Source organism: Pseudogymnoascus destructans, assembly GCF_001641265.1.
Source record: "Pseudogymnoascus destructans isolate 20631-21 unplaced genomic scaffold scaffold_37, whole genome shotgun sequence".
Classification (NCBI taxonomy): Eukaryota; Fungi; Ascomycota; class Leotiomycetes; order Thelebolales; family Thelebolaceae; genus Pseudogymnoascus; species Pseudogymnoascus destructans.
In genome coordinates, this window is record NW_020167556.1 from 1 (window position 1) to 25,679 (window position 25,679).

The 25,679-nt window shown below is 28.6% G+C and overlaps 17 non-coding genes across 17 annotated transcripts; all 17 read right to left on the reverse strand.

Moving 5' to 3' along the window:
- Positions 1–6,143: 6,143 nt before the first annotated feature.
- On the reverse strand, positions 6,144–6,217 carry VC83_09083 (the record flags this gene model as incomplete). The annotated part of the gene is made up of 1 exon: positions 6,144–6,217. It is a non-coding gene; the product is annotated as a tRNA-OTHER (tRNA).
- A 189-nt stretch (positions 6,218–6,406) lies between these two features.
- On the reverse strand, positions 6,407–6,481 carry VC83_09084 (the record flags this gene model as incomplete). The annotated part of the gene is made up of 1 exon: positions 6,407–6,481. It is a non-coding gene; the product is annotated as a tRNA-Phe (tRNA).
- An 18-nt stretch (positions 6,482–6,499) lies between these two features.
- On the reverse strand, positions 6,500–6,573 carry VC83_09085 (the record flags this gene model as incomplete). Its single annotated transcript has 1 exon — positions 6,500–6,573. It is a non-coding gene; the product is annotated as a tRNA-Ala (tRNA).
- An 82-nt stretch (positions 6,574–6,655) lies between these two features.
- VC83_09086 lies at positions 6,656–6,738 on the reverse strand (the record flags this gene model as incomplete). Its single annotated transcript has 1 exon — positions 6,656–6,738. It is a non-coding gene; the product is annotated as a tRNA-OTHER (tRNA).
- Positions 6,739–6,747: 9 nt separating this feature from the next.
- VC83_09087 lies at positions 6,748–6,821 on the reverse strand (the record flags this gene model as incomplete). The annotated part of the gene is made up of 1 exon: positions 6,748–6,821. It is a non-coding gene; the product is annotated as a tRNA-OTHER (tRNA).
- A 126-nt stretch (positions 6,822–6,947) lies between these two features.
- VC83_09088 lies at positions 6,948–7,021 on the reverse strand (the record flags this gene model as incomplete). The annotated part of the gene is made up of 1 exon: positions 6,948–7,021. It is a non-coding gene; the product is annotated as a tRNA-Glu (tRNA).
- Positions 7,022–12,611: 5,590 nt separating this feature from the next.
- On the reverse strand, positions 12,612–12,699 carry VC83_09089 (the record flags this gene model as incomplete). The annotated part of the gene is made up of 1 exon: positions 12,612–12,699. It is a non-coding gene; the product is annotated as a tRNA-OTHER (tRNA).
- Positions 12,700–12,740: 41 nt separating this feature from the next.
- Positions 12,741–12,813, reverse strand: VC83_09090 (the record flags this gene model as incomplete). The annotated part of the gene is made up of 1 exon: positions 12,741–12,813. It is a non-coding gene; the product is annotated as a tRNA-Ile (tRNA).
- A 286-nt stretch (positions 12,814–13,099) lies between these two features.
- On the reverse strand, positions 13,100–13,173 carry VC83_09091 (the record flags this gene model as incomplete). The annotated part of the gene is made up of 1 exon: positions 13,100–13,173. It is a non-coding gene; the product is annotated as a tRNA-Asp (tRNA).
- Positions 13,174–13,262: 89 nt separating this feature from the next.
- VC83_09092 lies at positions 13,263–13,336 on the reverse strand (the record flags this gene model as incomplete). The annotated part of the gene is made up of 1 exon: positions 13,263–13,336. It is a non-coding gene; the product is annotated as a tRNA-Lys (tRNA).
- A 1,068-nt stretch (positions 13,337–14,404) lies between these two features.
- On the reverse strand, positions 14,405–14,478 carry VC83_09093 (the record flags this gene model as incomplete). Its single annotated transcript has 1 exon — positions 14,405–14,478. It is a non-coding gene; the product is annotated as a tRNA-Val (tRNA).
- Positions 14,479–14,773: 295 nt separating this feature from the next.
- VC83_09094 lies at positions 14,774–14,847 on the reverse strand (the record flags this gene model as incomplete). Its single annotated transcript has 1 exon — positions 14,774–14,847. It is a non-coding gene; the product is annotated as a tRNA-Val (tRNA).
- A 677-nt stretch (positions 14,848–15,524) lies between these two features.
- VC83_09095 lies at positions 15,525–15,597 on the reverse strand (the record flags this gene model as incomplete). Its single annotated transcript has 1 exon — positions 15,525–15,597. It is a non-coding gene; the product is annotated as a tRNA-His (tRNA).
- Positions 15,598–16,393: 796 nt separating this feature from the next.
- Positions 16,394–16,466, reverse strand: VC83_09096 (the record flags this gene model as incomplete). Its single annotated transcript has 1 exon — positions 16,394–16,466. It is a non-coding gene; the product is annotated as a tRNA-Arg (tRNA).
- A 116-nt stretch (positions 16,467–16,582) lies between these two features.
- VC83_09097 lies at positions 16,583–16,655 on the reverse strand (the record flags this gene model as incomplete). The annotated part of the gene is made up of 1 exon: positions 16,583–16,655. It is a non-coding gene; the product is annotated as a tRNA-Asn (tRNA).
- Positions 16,656–16,783: 128 nt separating this feature from the next.
- VC83_09098 lies at positions 16,784–16,870 on the reverse strand (the record flags this gene model as incomplete). Its single annotated transcript has 1 exon — positions 16,784–16,870. It is a non-coding gene; the product is annotated as a tRNA-OTHER (tRNA).
- A 3,175-nt stretch (positions 16,871–20,045) lies between these two features.
- VC83_09099 lies at positions 20,046–20,117 on the reverse strand (the record flags this gene model as incomplete). Its single annotated transcript has 1 exon — positions 20,046–20,117. It is a non-coding gene; the product is annotated as a tRNA-Arg (tRNA).
- Positions 20,118–25,679: the final 5,562 nt, after the last annotated feature.

Genomic DNA, 25,679 nt, shown 5'->3' on the forward strand with positions numbered 1-25,679 from the left:
GTTTATTTTGCGGCTAGCCGAAGTCGAATCGACATAAAACGTTTGGAAGACGTCGGGTTTACCATTAACTTATAGCCGCTTATACACATACTATATAAATAATATGTGTATTTATCAAAAGATAGCCATATAATATAATAAATTAACCTTTATTAACTTTTATCAATTACTAATATAAGATTAGCAAAAGATAATTAATATTTATATGTATTAATAATTATTGATCTTCTAATCAAGATAAGAATTTTTCTATGCTAACTGATTCTATAACTATAGGCATAGAGCTATGTAAAATTCCACATATTTCTGAACATTGTCCGTAGAATGTACCTTCTCTATTTATAAGTACAGATACTTGATTTAATCTACCTGGATATGCATCACATTTAATACCTAAAGCCGGGCAAGCAAAAGAATGTATAACATCAGCAGCTGTAACAATAAATCTAACATGTGTTAATTCTGGAAGTATAACTCTATTATCCACTTCTAACATTCTTAAACCTCCTTCAGCTAAGTCAGATTCTGGTACTAAATATGAATCGAATTCTATAAAGTCCCCGTCATCTGTTAAAAAATCAGGGTACTGGTAACTTCAGTATCATTGGTGACCTTCTGCTAATACAGACATAGCTGGATCACTTACTTCATCCATTAAATATAATAATTTAAAAGAAGGGAAAGCTATAAGTATCAGTATTAAAGCAGGAGTAATAGTTCATATTAATTCTATTAATGTACCATGATTTAGGTATTTGTGTGATATAGGGGATTTTTCATGAATATAAGTTCTAATTACAGACAACATTATTCACCCTACAGCGAATAATACTATAACTAAATAAAACATAATATTATCATGTAATTCTACTAATCCTTCCATTTGTGGAGTAGCAGTATCTTGGAAGTATAAACCTCAAGGACTAGGTGCGTCACAATAATTAAAAAAGCTATTTTTAATATAATAAATCATTTGTTCTTATTATCTTTTTTTGCTTGTATCCATAATATAATATTGTATAAGTATTAATAGTAAAAGTAATAGGTATATAAAAGGAAAAACAGATTAGAATTAAATAAAAAGAAAAAAAAAAGTAAATATAAAAATTAAGAAGCGTCACCCTTGGGTTCAGATTCTGAACCAGTCTTGACTATTTTGTTACCTTTGTCTGGAGAAGAATCTGACGAGTCCGAATCAAATTTTCTCTTGTTACTTACAAGATCATCTACAGAAGGAGCAGCAGTATCACCTATAGGACTTTCATTTATAGGTGGAGTCCATGGTCTTCAATTCCCTCTTGAAAGAACATCGCTAGGAGCAGCAGACTCTTCTGCAGAAGCAGCAGACTCTTCTGCAGGAGACTCTTCTGCAGGTGCAGCAATATCATCTACAGGAGCAGCAGACCTTGTTGCAGCAATATTCTCTAGCTTAGCAGTAATACTATCCAGAGAACGAGTAATATTTCTTGGAACATCTTCTGTAGCAGGAGTACCAGGAGGACCGATAGGACCTTTTGCAGACTGTGCATTTCCAGTTTCTAAATCTATAAGAAGATCCGTCACTACATCAGGCAAATCATCCAATTCCTTCTTAAGTAATCTAGCATCATAATTCAAGTATTTACTACGTTTACTTGGATCATCCTCAGTTGCCTCTATATGATCAAATATTTCAGAATAATCCTTACAAAGAGCAGCCTTACTTTTAGCAAGGGCTTTATCGTAAACATCTACTTCTTCATCCTCATAAGTCTCACGAACAATAGACGCAAGCTGAGCGTTTCACGCTAAGACTTCCTTCTCTAGTTCCCTTCTCGTACTTTCTTTCTCACTCTCAGTACTAGTATCAGGTTCAGAATCAGATTCAGAATACACATAGTCACTATCGTCTTCCGAGACTTGTTTCTCTTCCTCTCTCTCTTCCTTTTCCTCTTCCGCTGCTCTTCTGTTATTCTCAGTACTACTATCAGTATCACTATTACTATCAGTATTACTACCCACAGATTCGTTGTCTGTTGATCTTACTGAAAAGACACAGTCTAAAAATGTTTGTTTTAATTCACGTGTTTCAATTCCTAAGTAATCTACTATATCAAAATTACCCCATATGTTGTTAATTAATGTTATAATTAACCATACTATTATGTATATAGTCTTAGTTGGTAGCATAGCGATTCTACAAAAATAAAACATCTGAATTCTTTGTATCATTAATAAAAAACTAGATTTGCAAATGTAAATTATTGTAATAATCCATATTAAAAGTAATATATAAAAAATAAAAATAACATATTAGGGGCGAAAAAAGCTATATATTAATGTTGACACTGAATAATGTAATCCGTCTAAATTGGAGCAGGATATATACCTAAGACTACTGTAAGAAGAACTAGACTAAATAGCATGAAAAATTCTCGTACATTTAAATCTACTAAACTATATTGGTTTTTTAAAGTTAAAAAGAAGGCTCCTCCAAAAGCTATTCTATTAAACATAAAAATAGTGTAAGCAGCTGAAAAGACAACAGAAGAACTAGCCATTACACCTAATAATGGTAATTTTTCAAATACACCATATAAAGACATAATTCCCCAACAAAATTTAAAGTAAGAGGAACACCACAATTAGCTAAACATAATATAAAGAATAATATAGAAAATATAGGCATAATTTGAGCTATACCTCTATAAAATGGTATCAATCTTGTCCCAGATCTGTCATATAATACACCACCTACACATATAAATAAACCACTAGATACAAAACCATGAGCTAAACCTAAAACTATACCTCCTTCTATACCTTGTATTGTATTACTAACACACCTATTAAATATACTGCAGCATGTGAACAGAACTATAAGCAATTAGTTCTTTAATATCTATTGTTCTTAACGTACTAAAACTAGCATATATTATAGTGATTACCCCTATAAGATATACTATATATGTATAATCTAAAGAAGCTTTAGGTAATAAAGGTAATATAAGTCTAAATATACCATATAAACTTAATTTTAACACAATACCTGCTAATAGGATACTACCACCTAAAGGTGATTCAACGTGAGCTTTTAATAACCATGTGTTTTAAAAAAATAGTAGGAGTTTTAATAGCAAATGCTATAAATATACCATAAAATAAGAATATTGTGTAGAGTAATTAAAATTAGTTTTATATAAAGCATCAAAATCTGTTGTTCCCATTATAGATGACATCGTAAGTATCGATAATAATAAGAATAATGACCCAAATAATGTATATAAAAATAAATAAAAACTTGCTCTTACTTTATTACTTGATCCAAATAAACCAATTAATAAAAATAAAGGGGGCAATATACTTTCAAAAAACACATAAAATAATAATAATATCTAATACTAAAAATACAGCTAATAATAAGCTTTCTAATAGTAATTAATAATAACATAAGATCTTATATTTTCTTTTATAGAATTTCCAGTTAGAAAGTAGTGCTATAGGTACTATAATAGTAGTCAATAGCACAAATATATAGATAGCCCATCAACACCTAAATAAAAATCATATGAACTAACTTCATGATACTCTTGTACAAATTGAAATTGATTAACACTAAAATCAAAAAAGTATGAATATTAAGAATGAACATAATAAATTAACAATGGATGTTATTAAACCTGTTGTTTTTATACGTTTATTATTTAAGGCAGAGGTATCATAAGACATGCAAGTGGATATTATAAATATACCTATTAAAGGTATTACTAATAAAAGAGATAATAACATATACTAGACAAAATTAAATAAAGCAGACAGAAAAGATGAAATATACCCTACCCGAATATATCTAATACAAAAAAAAACAAATTTAAACTTTTGCAGGCTTACCTACTATTTTATTAATTTTAATGTAATTACTATGTAAAGTGTAAGTTTGTCTACTTTCTATTTTTAAGGCATTTTTACCTAATTCGAACGGCAAAACCTAGCGTTAAGGCTAAAAAGAATACAAGCATTATAGTTAAACCATATACACCGTTAGCATATGCACTAACTACATAAGGATAAACTAAAAGTATTTCTAAATCAAATAATAAAAACAAAAGGGCAAATATAAAAAAAGAAATACTAAATTGTGTTCTATTTTGTCCTAAAAAAGAATGAAAACCACATTCAAATGCACTATCCTTTTCATCGTAAGGATTATGAGGAGCGAATATTAAATTTACAGCTAATAAATGATAGCTAATAATGGTATAAATACAAAAAAAAGTAATACTAGACATTATGAGTTAAATAATATTAAAGCTAATATATTTGACATACTTAATGATTCTTGAGGCATAAAATAAATAATAAGATTATTAAAGTTAAAATACTTATTGTTATAGTTAAATGGCTTGATAGTATTATGCTATCATATTTAAAGCTTAATTTTTGAACTATTCCATTCTTTTTGGTTATAGTCGCATACATGTCAACATCTGAAATATAAGGATTTACTTTATATTCAGGTTTATCGAAGAAAATCTCTTTTACAATGTTTAGATAATATACTGCACTTATTACACTAGTTAATATTGCAACAAGTGTTATGAAACATATCCACTATCTAAAGCTGCGCTTAATACCATCTGTTTTGCAAAAAATCCTATAAGAGGAGGTATACCTGCAAAAGAAAATAAAGTAATAGCTAAACTTAAAGCTAACATAGGATTTATATAAAAGAAACCTTTCATTTGACTAATTAATTGTATAGGTGAGTTATTCTTATCTAATAAAAAACTATATTTTTTATTCTCATTACTATAGCAATACAATGAATATCCTATTGCTAATAACAACATGAATGCATTTAAATTACTTAAAGAGTATTGCATTAAATAAAAAATGAAAGCTTGAATTGACTCTATGCTGTTAATACTTAAAGCTAATAATATAAATCCTACATGACTTATAGTACTATAGGCAAACAATCTTTTTATTCTAAATTGTGTTAAACTAATACTGAACCTATTATTAATGATAGTAAAGAACTGACTAATAAGCTAGTAGTTCAGCTAAAATTATTTATAAATAAGGAATTACTAGTATAGTGCACTAATTCTAAAAAGAATTATAATATAGATATTTTTGCTATTATAGCAATAAATGTAGTAACTACAGTAGGCACAGCATCATAAACATCAGGTGATCAAAAATGAAAAGGTGCAGCACTTATTTTTAAATAAAAATCCTACACATAATATAAGTAAAGACATATTTATATAATCAGGTTTATATCAAGATTGAGTATTATTGCTTATATCACAACCTAAATCGCTTATACTAGCAATAACATATATACCATCAAGACTAGTAGTACCAGAGTTAGCATATAAAAGGGCCGAACCTAATAATATAAAACAAGAAGCTAATCACCTAATAAAAAAATAAGTAAGACCTCCACTAGTTGCTTGTTCAGAATTTCTATATATAGTACTTAATAAATATACCCATAACTTTGTAACTCTATACTAAAAAATAGACACTAAATCACTTGTTGAAACTAAAAAAACAAGCACCTGTTATAATAAACAATATAATTAAAGGGTATTCAATTATTTTAAATTGTTCTCCCATTTTATTTAAAATTTTAGATTTAAAGTTAATTGTATTATAAGATAATAACTTAGAAGAGTTTTTAAAAAAGACTTTTCTAGGATAAAAACTTGTTAATTGTAATATAGCAGCACTAACTAAAAAGATAAATAACTGAAATGTATGAGTTATGCTTGTAGCACTAAATAAACCCCCGTATAAACCTATCCCCGTATCTAAGTTTGTTAAATATAAACTATCTAAAGTAAGATAACTAGATAATAATAAAATTATTATAGTTATTCTGCTATATAGAATAGATTTGTCTCGTCTCAATGAAACGGCATTCGACATTATAATGAAATAAGTGAAAGAATTAACATGAGCCGGGAGAGAAATTTGAATTCTCATTATTAATGCATGAAATTAATGTTCTAACCAATTAAACTATCCTGGCTGACTTATATCTTATCTTTTTTTAATTTAAAGGGTCAGTACCCTGACTTGAACAGGGAACATACTGTGCCACATACAGTCGTTCTACCGATTGAAACTATACCCACCTTTATCTTTTAGGTTTTATTATGCTGAAGTGATTCGAACACCCAATAATAAGCATCAAAAACCTATGACTTGCCTATTAGTCTACAGCATAGATATATAAATTTGGAGTATACTTATATATCTATGCTTTATTTTACTCCAAATATATATACTATACATAGTTTTATAAGGTAAACCCGACTTGAACGGGTAAGATAAGAAAATCAAATAGTCCTAAGCTATTCATGTCTACCAATTCCATCACTACCTTTGTTAATTTAAATACACCTATATAGGAAATATGCTCGAGATAAGAGTTGAACTTACAACCTAGATCGCTTCAAGACCCTCGCCCTACCAATTGAGCTTCTCGAGCTAAAATTTAGATTTAATTATGGAGACATCAGGATTCGAACCTGAGATAACGACTTGCAAAGTCGCCAGTTTTACCAATTAAACTATGTCCCCTATATAGATAGTTTAAAATATAAACCTCTAAATATATTATATATAAATATTATATAAACCAAATAATATATTTAGTTAAATACTATCCGAAAAACGACTTGAACGTTCACGATATTATATCAGTAAAGCTTAAGTTTACCCTGTCTACCATTCCAGCACTCGGACCTATATAATATTAGGCCAAAGTGACTTGAACACTCATCTAAACCGTCATGAGCAGCTTGCTTTACCAATTAAGCTATAACCTTTAAATACCGGTCTAAACCATATATACCATGTATACATCTACTAATATATATATATCTTATGCACTATAACATTTATAATATAGATTGTAACATTTGCATAATATTAAATAAAAATGATATTATTCATTGACCTTAGAGGGACTCGAACCCTCGAATATGACAGTGAAAGTATCAAGTCTTAACCCCTCGACTATAAGGCCTTTTATGACTTAAATAATCAATTTAATACATAAAAACCGAAAGTATATACATTTTATACTCATTACCTATTATCGGTATAAGGTATATATGTTAATAGAAATACTAAAAAAACTTTTTTTTGTTAAACCAAGCCCAGTGCAAGTATCGCACTTGCTTCAGCTGGTTACAAAACAGCTACATTACTTTTATGCCTAACCAGGCTTATTAATTGGCCTTATAAAAAATTTTAGGATTTTTTTTTTATATCTTAAAAAAAAAAACAATAGAGATAATATAATGTAAGATATATATAATAATCAGTTATTATAAAATTAGTACTTTATGCCTAAAAACATTTAAATTCTTTCAGCTAAAGCCTATTAATCACATATTTAATAAAATATGGAAATCGTAGTGTTAAAACTACCTATATTTAAGAATATCTTAAAGTAAGTTTCGCGCCTAGATGCATTCAGCACTTTCTTTAACTAACGTAGCGTTCCTGCCGTGCCTATGCTATATATTTACTTAAGTGAAAGTAACATCCCTGTATAAACTTAATTATACTTTTATTAATATGGGCACATAAACAACAGGTAAACCATGAGGTTAATTTACCCAGCTCCTTTCGTACGAGGGGGCTATCCTTATTTTATTCTAATTTCCTCTAGAAGATAGAAACCATACTGTCTCACGACGTATTTAACCCAGCTCGTGTAACTTATTAATCGACGAACAGTCGAACCCTTCATGATTACTGCATTCATGTGGATAAGTTAAGCCGACATCGAGGTGCCAAACTGCGCACTCAATTTGTACTTCCTGGCGCAATTAGCCTGTTCAAAATTTGTTATCATAAAGGTTATTTATCCTTTATTTCCATCTTTCACAAGATGGTTCAGACTATTTCTTCATTTCTTTTTATATAGTAAATGCAACGCGAGAATTATGAAGAATAATTTAAAAGGATATATACTATTTAGTAATTATTTACTGCTTATTCAAACTTTAAGACCAAAAGCTCACTACGTGTTTTTGTATTTACTACAGTATATTGCACATTAGATTTAGCATGACCTCTTAACATTACTGATGATAATTTTCTATAAGAAGAATCCAAATTTTAATGCTACCTTTTCATTTTACCTTAAATACAGATCTAGAGGCAGTAGAACGTTTACTTAATCTACCTTTAGCTTCTAATCTTACACCCGAAGTATCCTTATTTTTTTCAAAGAATCAAATACAATATCTAACGGATTATAAGTGTTAATATAATTTTCATTATAAGCTGTTAAAGGTGTTTATCTTTATCACCTGACATAAACGTTGAAGAAGGTAATATATCTAGTAATAATTGATCTAACGTATCCTTATCTGTGTTATATTTATTTATATTAGAATTAATATGTAAATTTTTAAGGTGATCTAGGCAAAAGTTATCTACTTTTACACTATTTTCTTTTATCTTATTAACTCTAGGTAATTTAACTAAATATAAGGGAAGATTTTAAGACATTTAATAGATTATTTTTTCTATTTTTCAATTTTGTAGATATTACTTCTGTAAAAATGTCACTATGAAATACAAAAGTTTTTTAAATTTACTATATTAAATTCTACTTCTTTACTGTAAAGTTTACCTATTATTCCTTTTAATTTTAATATAAACTCATCCTCAAATTTAGATTTATTTAAGTTAAGTAAAAGTTTACATGTAGCAATCTCTTAATTTCTTTACTTAAAAAATTTTTCTTAAGGACTCTGTATATAATTGGTCCAATTTTTTATGAGCTATTTTATCATTTTTACTTAAAATTATCATTTCATTTATAATATCTAAATATGATACCATATAAGGGTCTACTTTTAAGTCTAGATTTGACTTTAAATTAGACTTTAACTCCTCTAAATAATCTACAAGAGAAGCTTCTTTTTTATATACATTTATATCATGTAATAGATTTATTAAAGATGGATTTATATCAAGATTTTTAAGTATAGAGGTAAAATAAGCTTTTATTAAATTTTCAATTTTAAAGTTAAATAAATTTTTTCTGCATTATATGTATATAAGGTTACTGTTACTTTAGAACTTGTGTGTTTTAATTCTGCTTTACTTATCAATATCTTATTTAGAGATAGTCTTCTAATCTTATAGCTATTTTACTACTTTTTAATGTTTATTATTAAAATAAAAATTAAAATAACTTTTAACTAACTGACTTAAAGTTTTATCTGCAATAGATAAATTTTTTATATAACTTTGGTTATAAGCATACACAGAATTAAATCATTCTTTAGTCGCAGCAGGAAAAACACGAGTAGGACCTATAGTGTTAGAAATAACATCTAAAGGTATTATTTTATGTTTAAAATTTATTTTTTTGTTAAATATAAGGGGTTTCAATATTTCAGTTTTTTGGTTATTATTTTTCATGGTTTTTTAATTATTTATACCAACATAATACAGTGGTAATAAGCTTTACTTTAATCTAAAAACTTTAAAGAAACTAAACTAAAGTAAAGACTATTTCATTAATAAATTAATATTAACTAAGGTTAAGCAATATAAAATAATATTGCAATTATATAACTATATATTAAGAAAGTTGGGCATTATTAGAAAGATTATTGTTAGCATAACTCACTTTCTAGTCGTTGAACGGTTTTACTTTTAACACCTTTTTAAGGTAATTATGCTAAAGTAAAGTTCGCTTCAAGTATACTAAGTCCTCAGACAAAGTTATTCTTGAAATTAACCCAATAAATTGCCAATGAGTTTAAGTCTAATTAACCAATATTAAATATTAGTAGACTTAAACATTGGAGGACTAACATCCCTAGCGTAGCTTTTTCATAAATCCAAGACCTTTCCTTTCTGCATCTTGTGATCATATGCCCGCTTACGCGACTGATAGACGTGTAAGTCAAACAGTAAAGCAAGATTAAGCCATTAAACTTGACAAGTAATAAACATAATTATCATATTAGCAATTTGTAGTTTGGTTTCACCAAATACACCTAATAAAAAAATTAAAAAACATTGGAAAGATATCTACTTCAATGTTTTAATTACATCTATTTTCCATATAGATAAAATCTTACTAGGATAAAAAAATATTTCTAACTTAATAGATAAATAGCTGGATTAGTTATAGCATAAGCTACACCAAATAACAAACTAAAAATAAATACATTAAATATATAATGTATTGTTAGTCATGAAAACTTATTTCCCAAATAGTATACTTAGAAGTAAGTCATGTCAATTTTACAAAATTAACTTTGGATACACCCAGGTACTTTTTATGGATCTGTGCCCCGCATAAACTGCCTCCTAGCCATTGTTTCCCTAACATAGTAGGGGTAATTTCCTATCTTTAGATAAGAAAATAGAATAAATCTATCAATATGACGAATAAAATAAAGGTCTTCCAATAATATCTAACCAATTACCTTATATTACTAAAATTAATTAAATCACATTCAATAACTAGCAACAGTAAAGCTGCATAGGGTCTTCTCGTCTAACTAGAGGTAAACTGTATCTGCACAGTTATTCCAATTTCACTGAGCCAATCATTGAGACAGCTGTTGTATCGTTAAATCATTCATGCAAGACCGCATTTAACGGCCAGGGTATTCCGCTACCTTAGGACCCTCAAAATAAGGCCGCCATTGATCGGGGTTTCCTTCAAAGTCAAGCTTATATTAGTCAACTTAATAAATCCGTTAACCAGCCGACATCGGGCAGAAATCACACTCAATACTTTGATTTATTATCTTACTGCAGAGTGCTTTGTTTTAATTAAACAGTCGTACAACACTATTCCATGCTTCCTATTCTTTACCTGATATTAATCAGGAGGAATGGCTCTCCTTATCCCTAAGTTACGGTAGTTAGTTTGCCGAGTTCCTTAATGATTGTTCACTCAAACGCCTTCGTATACTCTACTTGCTTACTTGGGGTAGACTCTAGTACGGTTATTATGTCGCCTTAATAATAAATATTTTTAAGATATTTACTATTTAAGGTTTTTACTGTTTTTCCAGAACCTTCTTCACTTAAGAAAAAGATAATAAGACGAAACATCTTAATCTCTTTTCTTATAAAAGGTTGTTACTTTGTAGACAAGATTTTCTCATCGTTTAATCCTTTAGGTTTATAAACTTAGAGGCCGTTACTTTAAAAAATCCATAAGCTTTAGGCGAGGGGATATACCCCCTTTTTCGTTACTCATGTCAGCATTGTCACTTGGGTCATTTATTCCTAAATCTTTTTAAGAAATAGTCTAAAATTTACCCCAACGTTCCGCTACCCCATATTATATAATATTATGTTTTAATATGGACAAGGTGTCGGTATATTATTTAGATCCGTTAAATTTCCGGTGCCACTATCAATGTAAATAGTAAACTATTTACTGAACCAGTGCTCTGTTACGAGGTCTTCAAAAAATGGCCGCTTCTAAGCCTATTTCCTAGTCGTATTTGATAGAAACTTCCTTAATTTCACTTAATATTAATTTTGGAACCTTAACTCTTGTTCTGGGCTGTTTCCCTTTAGACATACAACCTTAGCGTACTATGTCTGATTATTTAATATTCATCATTGCCCTTCCGAGTGCGAATACTCACCGATAAAATCTTCACGATCCCCCGATATGTACAAAAATAATAAATAACACAAATAAATATTTATCTATTAAAGTTGCCTGAGATCACAGTTCTGTACCTGCTATGATGTAACTTAAATTACCTACTTCTATAGGTTTCGCAGAAAACCAGCTATCCTGGTCAGTTTTGTCTTTCACTAACTTACCACAGTTCATCGGATATCTATACAACGATAACCCGTTCGGGCTTTTATAACCCTGACTATGGTAAGATCACCAGGCTTCGGGTCTAATTTTAGATACTAATTCATTATTTCATAATTGGTTTATCTAGGCATTGCTGCTCGCATCTAACATTAACTTACTGACCCATTATGCAAAAGGTACGCTCTCACTATGTTTTAAACTTTGCTTGAGCTGCTTATAAAACTACTAATTCAAACCTTTCCTTCACAGAACTATACGCTGTCGCTTATATATTATATTTAGCCTTAGAGGAAGGTTCCCCTTAACATTCAAACAGGTTTATAGCCCGTTCTACTTATTTAAAGTATTAATAGAGATTTAGTTATCCTTTATCTCCTTTTAATACTCTAGGCTCTTCTACTTTAATTCACACTAATTGTAGAATCTCGTTTGATTTCTTTTCCTAAAGCTACTAAGATGTTTCAATTCACTTCGTTTATTACTGAATTTATCTAAGAGTTCATGTGTTAAGTATTTTTACACAATTTAAAATATTACTCTCTTTAATATATAGCAAGGTATTCCTAATAGTTTCTTTATATACTTGCTTATACTACAATTTATAGTATATAAACATTAAATCTATATCCATTACATTATATTACTAATACCAATTTAGTACATGTAGTACTAAATTACGTATTTTCGGGTTATATGGTTCGAACATAACAATTCCTCAACCCAAATGAGACGCCTAACCAACCTGGCTCTAACCCGTTTATAATAATGTATTATTGCTAATAATACAGAGAATATCCGATTTGAACGGATGTGATTTATAAAAACCAAATAAATCTCAAGTTTACCGCCTTAAACCGCTCGGCCAATTCTCTTTTACTATGTTTACAACATATAATTTATATAGTATTATACTATGATTCTTTCAAGACTTGAACTTGAATAACATCCTTATCAAAAACGCACTTTACCAATTAAGTTAAAGAACCTTATGCTAAACTAATATATGTTGTTTTACAGAGTACTCAGACTTGAACTGAGAACATGAAATCTGAAGCTTCTTGTTTTGCCTATTAAACTATGCTCTCTTTTATTAAAACCTTAACGAAAAGTATAGCTTTTTATTAACGGAAAAGAGATGAATTGAACATCCAGGTGTTAATACACAATATTTAGCAAATATCTCGCCTTACCAATGGCAACTTTTCCTTTCTATGATAACATAATAAAAAGACTTTTTTATGCTAACAATAAAAAACATATTTCAGTATATATGCGGGCCAGACCGGATTCGAACCGACATCTACTTTCGTGACAAGAAAGTCCTTTACCAATTAAGTGACTAACCCTTGTTATTTTGCGGCTAGCCGAAGTCGAATCGACATAAAACGTTTGGAAGACGTCGGGTTTACCATTAACTTATAGCCGCTTATTTCTTTTAAGACCTATGGGATTTGAACCCATATAATAGTGATTAAAAGGCACATGCTTTACCAATTAAGCCAAAGTCTCTAAAGATATATAATATTATTTATCTTTTATTAGTTTACTAATACTTATATAGTTATATTTATGACCCTCAATAGTATATAGATACGAATAAGAAAAGTCATACTACATCTACAAAATGTCAATACAATATACTTGACTCTAAACCTAAATGATGGTTATCTGTAGCATGGTAAGCTAATACACGTCATAAACCTACAGCTATAAAAGCTGTTCCTATCATTACGTGTATCCCATGGAAACCTGTCCCAAAATAAAAACATGATCCGTAGGCTCCATCACTTATAGTAAATGAAGAGACTGTGTACTCTACACCTTGAAAACCTGTAAAGATTAAGGCTAATAAAACTGTAGCTACTATACCGTATAAGGTTCCACTTCTGTTTCCTTGTATTAAAGAATGATGAGCATATGTAACTGTTACACCACTAGACAATAATATAATAGTATTAAGCAAAGGCAATTCAAAAGGATTTATAGCTTCTATACCCATAGGTGGTCATTGAGCACCTAATTCTACAGTAGGTGATAAAGCACTATGAAAGAAGGCTCAAAAGATAGCTAAGAAAAATAATGCTTCTGAAACAATAAATAGAGCAACACCCATGTTTAACCCTTTTTGTACTGCTAATGTATGATTACCTAAATATGTACCCTCACTTATAACATCACGTCATCAAAAGGACATAGAAGAAACAACAGCTATAAAAGAACAAGCTAAATAGAATCCTGCGTTACTAAATCCGTGCATAGTTAAGACACCGCTGGTAGTTAAATTAAATAAGGCAATACATGTGTAAATAGGTCAAGGTGAAGGAGAAACTAAATGAAACGGATGTGCTTGAAACTGACTTCTGTTAAGGTTTGTCATCTTTTTATTTTTCTTTACTTGTCTGGAACAAACTTAATTTTCCTTTTTCACTATTTGTGTATTAATCAGATACATTTTTATTTTTCGTGTTAAATATTGATATAACATTCATATTTAGAAGAACTAATACCTAAAAAAAAAAGATACGTATATATACATGGTTTAAGGAGACGTTCAATTTATTGTAGATACTACTCTATTTAAAGGATAAGTGATTTGAACATTTAACCTACCATGTGTAAAACGGTTGCTCTACCAATTGAGCTAATCCCTCTAGGGTTAATATATATATATTAACCTATAAATTGTCCGGTCTTTATATTTAGATTAATATATATTACAGACCTTTAATTAACTCATCTATTATGAATTAAGTTTTCTCTGTAGTATAAATAGAATCGGGTAATAATTAGCTTCATATTTTTAATTTTATTTAGAATCTGATACATATGTAGGTATTGATATAGACTTACATTTATTCTTCTAGATAAAAAAAAAGAAATTTACAAAAGGAAGTATAAAAGACAGACTAATGTATTAAATATTAATAACTTTATAATAAACTCCTTTTAAGGGATAAATGATTCGAACATTCAACCTACCGTGTGTAAAACGGTTGCTCTACCAATTGAGCTAATCCCTCTAGGATTAATTTATATATATATATTAACCTATATTTATGTTAATACTTTATGTACCACCAGCAGCAGTTATTTCACTTACTCTCCTCAAAACCACAGATTTAAATTACTCCGCTACTCCATGATTGTGCACATTTATAGCTATATGCCACATAATACGAATTCTACCCGTTTCAGGGTCAGCTTCAAGAATAGCTAATTCCGAAAAATATCGACTGTTAAGCATAACACGATAGTCTGCGATAAGTACATCTAAATTAACATTACCACATATAACACCATGAGCTACAGCATCTACGTCACAAATTCTACTTAGAGGTATAATTATATTACCATTCTTATATAAATAACCGTTAGGAACATTATATACTCTAAACACCTAGTTTCTTTAATTATACTATTTCATGCAATAAGCCCTCAAGATTGCTTACTTAAGATAAGAGACTCACACAAAGATAAATCAGGTAATTTAATTAAATAGGGTGCTACTGCTACTAAATAATCTAAACCACTATTGGTAAAATTTTCCAGAAATGTTCTTAACAATTCGAATATCTTTTGTTTAATTTAATTTTTATATATTATTCTACACTTTTGACTAAGATACATAGATATATATATTAGATAATTAGAATTATATTGTGTACGTACTTTAAGTACATTGAGTAAACCTAGTGCGAAAGTGAGTACAAGATTCGAACTTGTGTCCTTATGTCCATAACACAAAACTCTACCCTTTGAGCTAACCCATCTATAATTACTATAGACAATTTAATATTAAATCTTAGTATTGCACTAGTTTTTTTGTTTTATTGTTATAACAATTGCACCTACCATAGCTAATAATAAAATTATCGAGGTCAATATTAATCATATACTATGACTAGAATATAAAATATTTCCAATAGTAGTTATATGACTAGTTTCAGATAAAGTTCCGTCCCATGTTTTACTTGTAACATAGCTTAAATCAAGATCCTTTGGTGTAATATCTTCTATATTAATTAGATTATTATCTAAGTTTATATTAACACTTTTTTCATCAAGACTCCCCTTTAAAGGTCATAAGTTATCAGCTGGAAAACTAAGACCAAGACCTAAACCAAATATAAGAAGTGGGATACTATTACTTGTTTCATTTGATAATTCACTTATTCTAACATTTATTAACATAAGTATAAAAAGGAATAAAATAGAAACAGCTCCTACATAAACTAATAAGTAAGATAAACCTATAAAATTAAGGCCTAACACTATAAGATAACAAGATATACTTAAAAATAACCCGATTAAAAATAGCACAGAAACTATGGGATTCTTACATACTATGACCAAGATACCAGAAAAAATACAAATCAAAGACAACAAGTCTAATACCTCTGTTTGGTACCCGTTTGTAAAAGTTTCATGAAAAACAAAAAGTGATAAGTTCATTTTTATGTATAGTTTTTTAAATCCCTACACTTTTGACTAAGATATATCTATATATTAGATAATTAGAATTATATTGTGTACATACTTTAAGTACATTGAGTAAACCTAGTCAGGAAAGTGAGTACAAGATTCGAACTTGTACCCTTGTGTCCGTAGCACAAAGCTCTACCTATTAAGCTAACACACATAAAAAATAAATAAACTCAAACAGAATTAAATTAAATTAAATTAAGAAACAGATAGGTAGAGATACAGAAACAGAAACATAGACAGAACATAAACAGAAACATAAACATTATTAATTAGCCCTTAAGATGATTCGAACATCTAACCACAATATTAACAGTATTATGCTCTACCTTTGAGCTATAAAGGCTCTACATATACAATGAAGTTGTTGATTAAAGTGCGGGCAAAGGATTTGCACCAATATATACTGATCATGAGTCAGTTATGTTACTATTACATCAACCCGCATTTGGGCTATTAGGCTTAATAAACTATTTAGGAAGAAAAGGAATTGAACCTTCGACAGCAAAAGGCTATTGAGTTTACAGCTCAACCCGTCATACCAACAAACGGAACCTTCCTTTAGTATACAATATCTTAAATATTACATACAGTTTATTGTTTACTTTAATTAGCCCCGTGCAATTTCCACTACACGAACCGTATTTCGACTTAACACCAATCGAAGTAACACATACGAAAATTAACTAAATATATATAAAGAACGTATTATCTTAATTAAAAATAAATAGTTGACCAAACTTATTGCATAAACTTCTTTCAGCGCGCGACGAGTAGTAAGTACCTATCCGAGAAAAAATTCACCGTGACATGGTGATTCACGATTACTAGTAATTCCTTCTTCATGTAGTCGAGTTACAGACTACAATCCGTATTATATCCTACTTTTGAGATTAGCTTAAATTCACATTTTCGCATCTCTTTGTATAGGGTTATGTGGCACGTCTATAGCCCACAACATTAAGGTCATGATGACTTGTCTTGGTCCCATATATCAACCAATATAATGGCGAACTGCTCTATAAAATACTATTTAAAAATAAAGCAAGGGTTTACGTTAATTTTATGGAACTAACCAAAATCTCACGACATTAACTGAAGACAGCCGTGCAACGCTTGTAATAATTTTAACCAATTAAGATTAAAAATAATATGCAAATCGTGGTGAGGTTTTTCGTGGATTATCGAATTAAATAACATACTTCACTACTGATTTCAGAAACGGCCTAATGATTTCAGTTTCTGCGTTGCCGCATTACTCTTAAGGTGAAATGCTTACACTTTCATTTATATGCTAAATTAATCTAGCATATGGCATTTAGAATTCTCTGCCTGGACTACTAGGGTATCTAATCCTGTTTGCTACCCAGGCCTTCGTACCTCAACGTCAGTTATTAGATAGAAGGTTGCTTTCGCCTTTACCAGTCTCTAAGGTATAATTAAATATAAACTCTCCACCATAAATACCTCCTTCTCCTATAAAACTCTAGTACTATCGTACCCTTTTTGGGCTAATAATACCGTCTAGGTACCCTTTAAACCTATTAAAGATGAATAACACTTGTCTTTTACGTATTACCGCGACTGCTGGCACGTATTTTGGTCAAGACAAATAGATAAAAATTTGTCATAATCAATATTATATCTAGAACTTTATTCGACATAGTCGATGCTTACCTTTATTTTTAGGTTTCACAAGCCGAAGCTTTACGTTCTTCCAAATTGCTGGTTCAGCCTTTAGGCTATTGACCAATATTCCCCACTGCTGTACTATACGTATTGGGCTTTTTTCAGACCCAATGTGACCGATGGACCTCTCAGCCTCGATTACGGAATTTTAAGCTAGTTAAGCCATTACCTTAACTACTACCTATCCGAGATATTTATTGTCATCTTAAAGCGGAAATTTACTTCCTTTCTTTATAAGGTATTTATTAGCCTTACTTTAAGGTAGCCAAAATATCATATACTCACCTGTACACCACTTTTAATTAAATAAATAGTTTTCCAGGCTTAACCTGAAGACTATTATATTATATTAAACGTACGATTAGCATGTGTCAAGCATTTGGACAGCGTTCATTCAGAGCCATCATCAAACTCAAATATATTCTATAATTGTATTAATAATTAATTAGTTAATTAAATATTAATACTACTAATGTGTATTTAACATTACAATAATTTAAGATCATCCCCGACAGAGCCTGGATTATAACCAGTTGTATTAATAACTTAATAATCTGATTCAGATTTTTAAGATATTACATTTAATGAAAATTGCACATGATATACACTTTGTATTTATACAAATAAATCCTCTATTAAATTTAAATAATTCTTGTAGACTATATGTATAAATCTAAGAAAATCTAAAAATAAATAGATATACAATTAAGCCAGTTTCTGTTTAATAATTAGTCTGTCTTAACTTTTAACTGTAGGCTTGTATTTTAACATAATACTACGTAATAAACAAGATAGACTTGCTTAAATGTATTTCATATACAAAATTTTGTATATTAAAAAATTTTTCTGTACTATACCAAAAACTTTAGCTTTAACACTTTATACCTGTATAAGTTTAATAAACACTGGACTTTAACAAATCTATATGCAAATTTTATATTAATATAAGATTTATTCTTAATATACCTATTGATCTTAACCATACCTATGGTTAAACATACGTATAAATACCTATCTAAAATTTAAAATAAAAAATCTAATCATAAAATTACAAAATTTTCATTTAGTTTATATATATATTATATATATATATATATTATAAAATTTATAATATAATATGTCTTACACTTAATGTAAATCTAATCCATCTTTAATGTAACTACTTGTTAATACCACAAACACTTGAGCTTGTATAAAAGCAATACCCAATTCAAGACCACAGAAAGCAATTATAAACGCTAAAGGCATTAAACCTAAAAAGAAGAATATAAATCCTGAAGTCATGATATTATAAGTAAATCCAGCTAAGATATGTAATAACATATGACCACTTAAGATATTAGCAGCTAATCTAAGCCCTAATGATACAGCTCTAGCTAAATAAGAAATAAATTCAATTAAAACTAATAAAGGTAATAAACCTAAAGGACAACCAGCTGGTACTAATAAAGAAAAGAACTCTAACCCGTGTTTTTGGAATCCTAATATAGTTGCACCTAAAACTATAGTAAAACTAAGTCCAAAAGTTAATACAAAATGACTAGTAGATGCAAAGCTATATGGAACTAAACCTATTAAATTATTAATTAAAATAAATACAAATAAGGCATATATAAAGGGAAATATAATTGACCTTTTACAGAGTTTATTTGATTTGTAACAATACTATGTATTGTTGCATATAATGTTTCTTGACTAATTGATCAGCTATTACTTATAATTTTATTATAATTAGTAGCTAAAACACTACCACTTAAAATTATAAAAGTAGATATTAATAAATATAATCCTATATTTGTAATAGATATGTTAATATCTCCCAATATAGGGGCTTCCATACTTAGAAGGTTTCTTATTTCAAACTGATCAAGGGACTAGCAATTTCTCTCAATATGTTTGAATGTGTCATTATTTTTATTATCTCCTTATTTTTATTGTCTTTTTTTTTCGCATACTTAAAAGGATTTATATTATACCCTTTAAGTATATAAGGATTTAAATTCCTTTTCTAGTTTAACATAGTTTAAATAAACTAATTATAAACCTTAATTCTTATCTAAGATTCGAACTTAGATCTAGATATTAGAAGTATCCTGCTCTACCATTGAGCTAATAAGAGTATGGTTTACTTAAAGTTATATTAAAAAAACTAAAGTAAAGGAATATTACTTGGTATTATATCAAAGCTATATAATATACAAGGAACTAAAACGACAAAAGCAATAACTATAGGTAATAAAATTATTCAACAAAATGTCATTAATTGATCAAAACGTATTCTAGGGAAAGAAGCTCTAGCCCATATAAATACAAAAGTCATGATACAAGTTTTTAATCCTAAACTTAGACCATAATATAATCCTTCAGTTAAAGGGTTATAGTAATATTCAGGACCTAACACTTTATAATGTAAAGTTTCTTCTACATAGTAATCAAAATCTATAAACTGGAATAAACCAAATATAGAAAAAGGTAAAATATCGTATAAATATCCACCTAAAAACAATATACTAGTTAAAACACAAATTAGAACAATACTAGAGTATTCGGCTAAAAAGAAAAATACAAATATAACTGCAGCGTGCTCTGTCATAAATCCACTAACTAGTTCAGATTCAGCTTCAGCTAAATCAAAAGGGGCTCTATTAGTTTCTGCTATAGATCCTATTAAGAAGATTATAATATGGGGAACAAAGGTATTATAAATCAAACGGCTCTTTGAGCTTCTACATTTACTGTAAGATTTAAACTACCTGTTAACATAATTACTAAAAGAATAGCTGAACTTAATATTAGTTCATAACTTATTAATTGAGCTGTACTTCTAAGTGAACCTAAAAAGGCATATTTACTATTTGCACTTCATCCTGCTAATAATATACCATATGTAGCTAAAGATGAAACAGCTAACATATATAATATACCTAAATTAAGATCACTTATAGCTAAACCAGGTCCATATGGTACTACAGCATAACCTAGCAGTGCAAATATTAAAGTTATAATTGGACCAAGGAAAAATAACACAAAATTAGCTTGTGTAGGTGATACATATTCTTTTAACAATAGTTTTAAGGCATCCGCGAATGCTTGTAATAAACCATAGTAACCCACTGTATTCGGCCCTAATCTTCTTTGCATGCTAGCTAATCCTTTTCTTTCGGCTACTGTTAAATAAGCTACAGTTAATAACACAGGCACAGTAACTAATAGCACTTCTACTATAGATATTAAGGTGGGTAAGTATATCATTTTTTTTTTTTTTATAAAAACTTTTATTACTAATAATTCATATTAATACCTAATACAATATAATGCAATAAAATTTATTTAGATATATTAGAAAGTAAAAATAAATTTAAATTTAAATTTAAATCAAATTTTGATTTAAATTAAATTCTATTCCATATTATTACCAGAACAAATATAACAATACAATAATAAAAATAAATATTTATTTAACTTAACAGTAAAAGCTCAGATAATTTATAAATACATATACAAACATTATCAATATAAAATTTATATGCATAAGTATACCATTAAAGCAAATAAAACACGAACTTTAAAGAAGATGGTACCAAAAATAGTATATGAAAAAGTAGATCTCTAATTGTAAGATTTCTAGCTACACCTAAGATAAATGCACCTAATATTACTCCAATAATTAGTATATACTATAATTCCTGTAGTGACTAAATATTTTTATAAAAATTTTGCGACTTATTATATTTTTATTTTAATTAGCTTTTAATTATAGAGATATGGAAGAATCGAACCCCTTATTATAGATCTGCAATCCAAATGCAAAACCATTTGCAACATATCTCTACGTAAAAACGTATAAAAATATCTCTACATACTTATATATCTTTAAGATCAAAGTTTAACCTGTAATATGACAATGTTTGAAATAATATATTACTAATACACATGTAACTCTTAAGATATAAGTGCTAGTCTTTTAAATAACATTAAAAAAATCTATAATTATTTATATGTACATACTTTTTTTTTTGTGTGTATAACTAAGCCTTATGCGATTTAGTTATACTTAATTCCACTAATGTATTTTCTAATAAACTAACTAGAGGTACTATTATTAAAAAGTGAGCAAAATAAATAACAGTACTTATTTGTCCAAATTCAATAAATGGAGATTCCACATGTTTAGCACCTAATACCAATAATATTAAGAAATTAGCTATAAACATATAAAAAGCTATTTTACTTAAAGGTCTGAATTGTATACCTCTAGATCTACTTAAATCTGTGTAAGGCATAGCTAATAATATAAAAATAGCACCAAACATAGCAATAACACCTAATAATTTATTAGGAATAGATCTTAATATAGCATAGAAAGGTAATAAGTATCATTCAGGAACTATAGCAGGAGGAGTTTGCATAGGATTTGCTACAACATAGTTATCACTATCTCCTAAAACATTAGGCATAAAGAATACAAATACACTTAATACAATTATAAAGATAAATATAGTTATTAAATCTTTAAATAAAAAATAAGGAGCAAAAGCTAATCTATCAAAATTACCTGAAACACCTAATGGATTACCAGATCCAGCACTGTCATGAAGAGCAATTAAGTGCATTAGAGCTAATGCAGCTAAAACAAAAGGTAAAACAAAATGTAAAGCAAAAATCTATTTAAAGTAGCGTTATTAACAGAAAAACCACCTCAAATAAATTCAACTATATCTTGTCCAACTCAAGGAATCGCACTCATAAGGTTTGTAATAACAGTCGCACCTCACAATGACATTTGGCCGTATGGTAAAACATAACCTAAGAATCCTGTAGCCATCATTAACACAAAAATAATTACACCTAATGTTCAAACTAATGTTCTAGGTGCTCTGTAAGACCCGTAATATAAACCTCTTCCTATGTGTAAATACACTAAAAAAAAGAAGGCTGAAGCTGTATTACTGTGTAAGTAACGTATTAATCAACCATTATTAACATCACGCATGATATGTTCTACTGAATTGAAAGCTTCTAATACACTAGGGTTGTAGTGCATTGCTAATGTAACTCCTGTTACTATTTGTACTATTAAACAAACGGCTAATAGAGAACCAAAGTTTCACAGATAGCTAATATTACTAGGTTGTGGTGAATCTATTAAATATGAATTAACCAATTTTAACAAAGGATGATTTTTAAAAATTCTCATTTTATATACAGATAACATTAAATACTTATTTTTAGAAATATAGATAACTTCTTATGTTAGTCCTTAACTAAAAACTAGGACTAGCTAAGTTAAATAACTAGGTAAGTACCGTCTTACCCTATTTTAATTCTCTAATGGTTTAGTTTAAACAATATAATATTTAAGGATGTAAAGTTTTTACAATTAAATTAATTTGTGAAACTAAAACTTATACAAATTATTTTAACTATATAAAGTGTGGAAGAGTCGAACTTCCTTAATACATATAAATAATAAAAGCAGAACCATCTGCAACACGTGTATAACTTAAAGTACAACAGTGTCCATTAGTATTATATACTATATGGATACTATATATTTAATAATTATATATAAAGATAATATATAGGGTAGATATATTTCATCTTGATTAACACCACACATAATGTGGTAATTATTATAAGTATAGTTAACATTAAGACCTATAATAAGAGAGCGAAAAAAAGATTTACACTTTTAACTGCTGATAGTTAATCAGCAATGTTATTATTACACCACTTCGCATTAGTTTTATTAAGAAAATAAAATTTTAAAAACTTTTTTCTAATAATACTTAATAATAAAAACCTTAAGTTAAATGTATTAAATTAAACATTAACTTTTTATTGTACTAAATAAAGGTAAGAGAATTAATATAAGTAAACTAGAATCAAACATAGATAAATAGGGAATTAATATATAAAATATAAATCCTATTAAGATGTATAAAGCATAACTAGTAATAACACCTGTATCTAAACTAGATATTTTTTTACTTAAATTTACTAATCCTTTTTCTAAACCATAAGGTCCCAATAGTTCTACACTACCTCTATCTAAAACTTTTGTAGTTTGACCTCCTAATTTTAATACAAACCCTGTTATATATTTATTATATAAAAGTTCAATTAAAAAACGTTGGTTAAAGAAGCTAAAAATATTATAACCTAGTCTAGTTAATTTAAAATTAATTAAACTTAATGGTAAAAATTCAGATAAAATAATAGCTAAAAAACTAAGAGAAATAGTAAATATTAGAGGTAATAATTTAAATAAAACAGGTACAGCAAATTCTGTGTCTAGCATAGTTTCATGCATAGGATGTATAAATAAACTATTATCCATAAAAAATCCTGAACCTAAACCTATAAAAAGGTCTTTAGCTATATAACCAAAGAATATAGAAAATATGGCTAATATAATTAAAGGTAGACTCATAAAGATATCTCCTTCATGTGCGTGTTTATAACTAGTTAAAGGCCCATTCGGGTTAGTTAAGAAAGTTAAATATAAAACTTTAACCGAGTATAAAGTAGTAAACATTGCCCCTATAGTAGCAATAAAGTAAACAACTGTACTACTAAAATAGAATTGCCCATATGCAGATTCTAAAATAAAATCTTTACTATAAAACCCTGTCATAAAAGGGAATGCAACTAAACTAAGACTAGCTATCAGCATAACAGAATAAGTTAAAGGCAAGAATGCTCTTAATCCTCCGTATTTTCTAAAATCCTGGTTATCAGATACAGCGTGAATTACAGCTCCCGCACCTAAAAATAACAGTGCTTTATAGAAAGCATGATTAACTAAATGAAATAAAGCAAGATTGTATGAAGATAAACCTACTGCAATAACCATCATACCTAATTGACTCATAGTACTGTATGCAATAACTTTTTTAATATCTTGTTGGAATAGCCCAATAAGACTACTAAAAACAGTAGTTATTGCACCTAATCATAAACATAAAATTAAAACAGTTGAACTATATTCTATTAAAGGACTTGTACGCATAAGTAAATATACACCAGCTGTAACCATTGTAGCAGCGTGTATTAAAGCACTAACTGGTGTAGGCCCTTCCATAGCCATAGGTAATCACACATGTAACCCTATTTGAGAACTTTTAGCCATAGCTCCTATTAATAAACATACTCCTATAATTGTAACAATATTTTCATTAACAAAAGGAGCTAATGAGAAAACAGTGCTATAATCTATATTACCAAAAGATCATAATATAGCAAACATACCTATCATAAAAAAGGCATCCCCAACTCTATTAGTTAATAAAGCAGAGATAGAGCTTTGATTTGCTGCTATTCTAGTAAACCAGAAACTAACTAACAGATATGAGCAAATACCTACACCCTCTCACCCTACAAACATTAATAAAAAATTATTAGCTGTAACTAGTATTACCATCATAAATGTAAATAAACTAAGATAGCTAAAAAATCTTTGATTGTGTGGGTCATGGCTCATGTACCCTATAGAGTATACGTGCACTAAAGAAGAAACAATTAAAACAGGTATTAACATAGACACAGTTAAACTATCAAACTGAAAACCTCATAACACATTTAGTGATTCACTATCTATTCATCTGAAAAGATTTATAGATACAGGTATGTTATTTAATCCTACTTCAAAAAAGGCAACTGTTGCTAATAATGTTGTTAA